The sequence below is a fragment of the Octodon degus genome, unplaced genomic scaffold (assembly GCF_000260255.1).
Source record: "Octodon degus isolate 3935 unplaced genomic scaffold, OctDeg1.0 scaffold00114, whole genome shotgun sequence".
In the NCBI taxonomy this organism is placed as follows: domain Eukaryota; kingdom Metazoa; phylum Chordata; class Mammalia; order Rodentia; family Octodontidae; genus Octodon; species Octodon degus.
Window position 1 is genome coordinate 6,194,643 of NW_004524690.1, and position 7,844 is coordinate 6,202,486.

Genomic DNA, 7,844 nt, shown 5'->3' on the forward strand with positions numbered 1-7,844 from the left:
CTCTTAATGAATAGAGGGATTTGTTCTAATAGTGTTTGTAAATAGGATATCATGTCTGCATCTTGTACAGCAAATAACCACTAGGAAGAAAGTATGCAATGTGTTAATTATTGAAACTGTCCTACCAATTTGGTTTGAAACTGTCTCATTTCTATTTGTTTCTCAATAAAATTATGGGAAAAAATAAATCTAAATAGCCATTTATGATAACTGGGTACTATATTGGGCAATGCAATAACAAATGAGGGACCAAAATATGTAGTTTTAAAACTGTATATGTTTATCTCAACTCTTTCTGTGTGGCTGACAAGAAAAAAATAATCAGGTTATTAAAATTGTTTGATTCCATTTTTATGTTATTTTACAATGCATGTATGGATAGAAGACATCTAAAAAGATATATTAAAATATTGTGGGTATGTGTCTCTTTAAAAAAACCAAAAAAAAAAAAAATCTAGAACTTCTAACCAAACATTTAGCACATATGCACAGGGAAGAATATTTAACTGTGTGTATGTATAGAGACACACATACAGATGCACATGCAGAATGTTTTCATCTTATAAGTGAATAATACTTTGTCAGACCATATGTCTCGTGCTGTTTTTTTGTGGTTTGTTTTATTTGATTTTTGTGGTACTGGGAATAGAGCCCAGGGCTCCACACATGTGAGACACACATTCTACTACTGAGCAGCATACACAGCCACTGATTTAGGATTTGAAAAAAATATACTATATGCATATGACATACACTCCAATACATATACCATCATACTTTGCCCTTAGAGAATGATCAATAAAGTTTGACTCATTAGTTGATTCTATCTACCTTTCCTGACACCCAGTATATATGACATTTTTAGCTTGAGGGCAAGATAAGAAAGAAAGTAAATCACAAAGCAGAATAAACATTACAATTCAATAATGCAGGTTCTGGAGTTGGACATGAAGTAGACTCTGAGTCTGCACCCTAATTCTAAGATCAGGAAGTTCTACTTATAGCTCCCTGAGTCTCAGTTCCTTTATAAAATAAAGGAAGTACATTTACCTTAGGGCTTTTTAAAGAGTAAATGTTGCTTTATATAAAGAGCCTAGTGCAGCATGCAGATTAATAGGCCTTCAACAAATTGCTTTTATAGTAACTATATTGAAACTGGATTAGAGGGCTGGCCAGATAGATCAGTGGACTAAAGCACCTGCTTAGGCAGGCACAGGGACTGGGGTTCGATCCCCATCATGCTGTGCCGGCCCCACCCCAGGCGCACGCTGAGATGACAACTGAGACTGTGTGTGGTGGCATGCACCTGTAATCTCAGTGCTCAGGAGGTTGAAAATAGGAGAATCACTATGAATCCAGTCTGTATAGTGAAATCCTGTAGACCCTGTATACATTAAAAAAAAAACAACCAACGACAGCAACAAACTGGATTATAGCTGACCAAAACTCAAAGCAGAGTCTACTACAAGATACACAGCTGAAACTGTCCTACCAATTTGATTTGAAACTGTCTCATTGCTATTTGTTTATCAATAAAATTATGGGAAAAAAATAAAAAATAAATAAAGTCCCCTACTACATAAAAAAAAAAGATTCACAGTGAGGAGTGGGTACGAAGTGGGGGTGGGACTCAGTCCCAACCAACAGACATGTACTATGTTGTCACTGTATGCCACACACAATGAAAAGCATAAGGGGTGGGAAGGAGAATGTGCTGAGCATGAGGGTGATACTGCATGCTTATAACCCCAGCACCCAGGAGACTGAGGCAGGAAAATCACTGCAAATTCAAGGCCAGCCTGGGCTACTCAGTGAGTTCAAGACCAGCCTTAACTGCCTAGGAGAAGGAAGCAAGGGGTGAGTACAGGACGTGAGGAAGGCCCTTCCCAGGGCTTTTCCTATCGTTGGCTATCTGTGCTGCCTCTGGGAGCTACACATGCCAAGCCCAGCAAAACCAAAGCATTAAAGGTGCTGTGCCTCAAATCTAATGATTTGTTTTTTAATTTAAGGTGAAAGTTATCATTGCCAAAGCTTTCCAAACTTCGTATCTTTCATAAGAAAACCTGATTTGTTAATAAGTTCTTTAAATTCTGACTTGAATGTTGCTCTTTTGTCTTCTGAGTTGTCCCACGGTCTGAGACCCAGAAACGTGTTTTCAATAAAAGCAACAATGGACTAGGTAAAGTATGGAATATATTCTGATACATGTACCTAATACACAGATTTTCATTGGCTTTTTCCTTTAGCTAATAGAAGATACCTATTTTGGTCTTTAGAACTTTATTATTTGGGTTATCAATGTGGAGGCAAAGAGAAATAACTAGTAAATAACTACACGCATGCCTAAAACTAAGGCCAGTTGTAAAATCCCTATGAATTCCAGCACAGGAAAAGTGTCTACCTGTGTTTTGCTTTGTTTTCCCTTTGAGGTGTGCACGTGCACTGGCATGTGTGGCTACCATCAGTGTACCGCCTTCTGCTGAGAGGTCAAGGCAGGTAGGAGTCCCTAAGGGGCAGGGCTCCTACAGGGCTGCAGAGGATGCTTTGGGTCATCAGATGCTTTCTTGGAGTTTCAACCTATGTGAAACTGAAGATATTAAAAAACAGGAAAAGACAGGGAAGAGGTCTAAATGGTTTACTAGAAGAATGCAGTTATAGTTTAGCAAACAGAGAGCAGATCTCTTCCCCAAATTTTTACCCTTTCTTGCCTGGGTAATGTTTCAGATTTTTTAAAATGTGGTTTGGCAATTTACAATTTTATTTGATGTTATATGAAAGAAAATTAGTGATTAAAGTAAAAAAAAAAAACCCCAAATTCTTAAAAACTATGTTTAAGGGACCAGGGAGAATAAGAATTCAGTAGAATAAGCACTTCCCTGTCAAGCACAAGATCCCGAGTTTAATCCCCAGTACCGGGAAAAAAAAACAAAACAAAACTAGGTTTAAATTTTGTGTAGAAGTCAGATATAGAAGTGGGGGGGGGGAGAGGGTCCCGGGAGATGGTTCAGTGGAATAAGAGCTTCGCTGGCAAGCACAAGGACCTGAGTTAAATCCCCGGTTCTGCCAAAAAAAGAGGAGAAAAAAGAAAGACAGCAGGAAAATATTCCTAATCTCTCTGATCCTTGCCTTCCATTTGAGCCATTTGGCAGAGCCCTCCCAAGTACACAGCACTCCTTTGTCTGTAGCTCCAGCCCTGTGTAGACCAGACAACTCATGCCAGTCATGAGGTTCTGGGTCAGGAGCTGTTGATAATTGCCTAGAAATTTAGACAACACTATGAGAAGCATATCTCTATAAGAGCCAAAGATTTATTTCCATAATGTTATGCTGCCTTCACTGCTTTTCCCTTTCCTCTGAAATCCTGTTTACTTAATAAGTTTAATATTAAGAACTAAACGTATGGCAAGCTATGTGGATCCAAAGTTGATCAAGGCATGGTCTCCATGGAGAAGCATTGGGATCTAGCCAGGGGCAGTGACAGATAGCATGATGAGGGCAATGAGACCACACAATAGGGAGAGCTAGAAAGACAGAGAGCACAGCCACTTAAAGCAGTACAGAGACTGTGAGGTGGGAGTGACAATCAGGGAACACTTTCCAGAGAAGGCATGACTTCAAGTGAGTTTTGAAGGAGGAATATTGAGTAACTGGGAAAAAAATAAAGAGGGAGGCAGGAGGAGAGAGCTTAAGGTAAAGAGTTTGATAGAAACTCCATTAGGCAGAGGAATCAGTTAAAGACAAAGGTAAAGGATGTGGGCTGTGTTTCAGGCATTGCAAGTGAGCCCAGAGGCGGGAGACACACACGGGTGTGGTAGAAGATGACTATGGAGAGGGGAAGGGGCCAGGCAGAAATAGCCTTGAGTATCAGCAGTGTGAAGGCTCTGTACCTCCCAGCTGAGCCATTCGGCAGAGCCCTCCTAAGTACCCAGCCCTCCTCTCTCTGTAGCTCCAGCCAGCCCATGTAGACTGAACAACTTGTACCAGTCAGAAGGTTCTGTGTCAGGAGCTCTGTACCTTGAAAGGTTGGGGGACAGCACAGAAGCCTGGAGTCAAGTAGCAGTTATAGAAAAATTGTTTTTGCTGCATAAAAGTCCGCGGCCTAGCAAAGGACCATGATGGAAGTCAGGAAAAGAGCTGAGGGTTGTTGATACAATGAAAAAGGGTAGTATTAATATAGAAAAGGGGAAAGAGATAATGTGGGGGGTGGGGAGATGGCTCAGTAGAATAAGCGCTTCCCTGGCAAGCACAAGTGCCTGTGTTCAATCCCCTGTTCTGCCAAAAAAATAAAAATAAAAAAATAACATGGATTCTGTGAATACAGAATATATAAGAATTTCTCTATATTAATCTTCAAAGAGTCCAGCTACCTCCAGAAAGATTCAACCCTGGCCCTGTTGGAGTATGAGAATAAATCTGCAGTGCCAAATGGCAGACATTAATTCCTTGAGGGTAACTGGCTTTGACTGTTTTTGTTGGTAGCTTTAAAAAAAAAATCATTAAATTGGCAAATCCTTGCTCCATTTGCAACCATTCACCTACCCCACCCAGGAAAACTGGTGATCTTTCCTGCATAAAGGCCAAATCTGATTTTCTTGAGACAAATTCTCACTGGTAGTACAGATAGCTTTGAACTTGCTTTTAGCCCATACTGGCCTCAAACTCACTGCAATCCCCCTACCTTAGCCTTCTCAATTCTGGGATTACTGTGTGTGCCACCAAGTCTGATTTTTCAGGTCTGAGTATATCCTGAGATTACAGAGATAAGTCCTGGCCCTCCATGCTGTGTGATTTCAGGATATTTTTATCCAGTCTAGACACAGGCTGTGTCACCTTGTAGCTCTCATAGTTAATCAGTGTTCTTAATTACTTCCCTATTCCATGTCCTTCTTCTTAATCAAGGGCTGGGATATCTATGTATAATATTATTTATCATATATAGTGGTATTATGTATGTATAGGGATATTATTGGAGTAGTATGAACTATTGAAAATGTCTCAAACATAACAGTGTGTTTCTATTATGCTTGAAATTAAACTATATATTCTTTTTTTTTTTTTTAATTAGAACTGGGGATGAACTCAGGCCCCTGCGCTTGCTAGGCAAGTGCTTATTCCACTGAGCCATCTCCCCAGCCCCCACTAAACTATATATTCTCATCCCAATATATATACATGTGACTTAAATTGTAGCTAGAATTTTGTTTGATAATATGAAAATCAAGCTTCTGATTTAATCACTCATTAATATTTCCTTTGCTTCAAGATCATTGTTTTTAAATAACTGATTTATGACAAAAATAACTCTGAGTTCCCATCTTTTCATGGATAATTATAGACATAGTTTTAATTTTAAAGTACATATCTTTTTTTAAAAAAATAAAGGAAGATAATCCTATTTTTCATAGTACAAAATAAGAAATCAAAGATCAGTTTTTATTTCAAGTACACCTTTCACACTGACAAATCGGCGTATCATCCAGCGGTATCAGTAGCTGGATGTACTCACACTTGATTCACCTGTTCAGATTCTGTGTAACAGTTACAGGGATCTGGACAGCCAAGGGCTGGTAAACAAAGGTAAAATGAAGAGCCTTTAGAGCAGCACCAGTCTTAATAGCTAAGTCTTGGGAGCAGCCTTTACATCCAACAACGGATGAATGGGTAAAGAAAGTGTAAGTACACGATGGAGTACTACTCTGCTACAAAGAAAAACTTGAGTCATCTGTAGGCAAATGGACACACCTTGAGAACATAATGTCAAGTGAAACAAGTCAGACACACAAACTTAAATATTGCATTGTTTCTCTTATATGAGGACCCCAAGTTATAAAAAAAACTAAGGAGTGGGCCCGGGGAGATGGCTCAGTAGGATAAGCGCTTGACTGGCAAATGCAAGGATCTCAGTTCAATCCCCGGTTCCACCAATAAAATAAAATAAAATAAATTCTAAAAAAAAAAAACAAGAAACTAAAGAGTAAAAGAAAATAGATAATAGGAAACACGGAGATAGATCCTTTGCAAAAGCTGACCAAGACACGAAGCAGGGGAGAGGAAGAGAAAGAAAATAAAAAGAATTATGACATGTTATGTACACATGCCAATTCCTAATGACGATGGTAATTATTATGTGCTGCAAACACGTACTAATAAAAATCAAAAATTTTAAAAATTAATGGGGGCCAGGGAGATAGCTCAGTAGAATAAGCGCTTGCCTGGCAAGCTCTAGGGCTTAAGTTCAATCCCCGGTTCTGCCAAAAAAATTAAGAGCCATAGCTTTATAAGTGAACATAGCACACGTTAGTTGTTTTTTTAAAAAATGATTTGCCTGTTTACAGAAATATGTTAAGGATTTTAATGTGAAAATTAATTTTAATACCATTAAAAAATCAAAAGGAAAAGATAATTAGGCACATTTCACCGCCCAAAGGTAATCATTGTTAACATTCTGGTACACAGTGTTCCTGTTCTTTCTCTGTGCCTGTTAATGTTTGGCCTACTGTATTCACACAATTGAACATGAAGATACTTGGCTGAGCACTGTTCTACCCACCAACTGACCACACACGTTGAGTCAGCTATCAGTAGGATTAGACACAGATGTCACAGGGATGTGGAAGGGAAAAGTTAAGGTGGAATAAATCTTTATCCAGAACTTATATTTTACACACATTTTTTGTGCACACAGGATCCTAACAGCTGCTTTACAATTCAAATTTAATAGATCAGCAAACTGAAATTCAGCAAAGCTAACTAACTTCCTCAGTCCTAAACTACCATGAAGTAGAGGCGTACTTCAAATACTAACCTACTTCCTAGGAAACAGAAAGGATCTTTATGCTTTATAAGCTTTATGATTATTGTGAAACTGAACGATTTGTTTTATTAACTTTCATTTTTGCTGCTTCCAGAAAAAAGACACAACAACATTAATCCATCTGAGAAATTTATTTTATTAAAAGATGGCTTGAAAAAGACCTGCATTGAAAATGCAAAACTATCATTATGGCTTTTGTCTTTTTTTTAGTTTTCCTTTTTTTGTGCAGGGTCTCACTACACAGCCCACATTAGTAGTGATCCTCCTGATTTCGGCCTCCCAAGTGGCTTGTGTCTTGATGTCCCCCAAAGCCCACACAGTCAAGGCAGGGGGTACTTTTCACAGGTGGCTGGATCTCGAGAGTGTGGTGCTGGGGTCAAGGGTGTGTGATCGCTAAATCAGTCCAGTGATGGCTTGGCATAGTTCTGGCTAGGACTGAGGTGTGAGAGCTCCGCCATCCCCCGGGAGGGCACCTACATAAAATATAAGCCACAGAAAGTGGGCTAGAGTGTTCTTGCTTGCCTTTTTGCCATGGACAATTTATCCTCTGCAGTGCCCCTCAGCCACATCCCCGTGCCTTGGAGCCAGCCCACTATGTACTGAAACCTCTCCAAACTGTGGCTCAAATAAAATAATTTCTGCACTCAAAAAAAAAAAAAAAATCACATGGATACAATATACAGTAGTATTTGTGAATATTTAGACAGCTAAAGTGGATAACACTTTACAAGAATATCTATATTATCCCAAGTGTGAGAGGAAGCATTAAATAAGGGACCAGAAGTCCTGCTGCCTACTAGTTACATGGCCTTGGGTAGAGCCCTTGGCTGGTTTCCTTTTACATCTACATAGAACAAAGAGAACTTGTATCACAGAGTAACTCATGGGTAGGATTTGGAATTGTAGTAAAGTAAGGAAGAGACTTTACATGCATAAAATGTTACAAAGTATCCACTATATTTTAATAAGTAATGCTAAGCATCACTGAAGAATTATACCTCTGATTTGAAAGGAGCTGGAGCCGACTTCC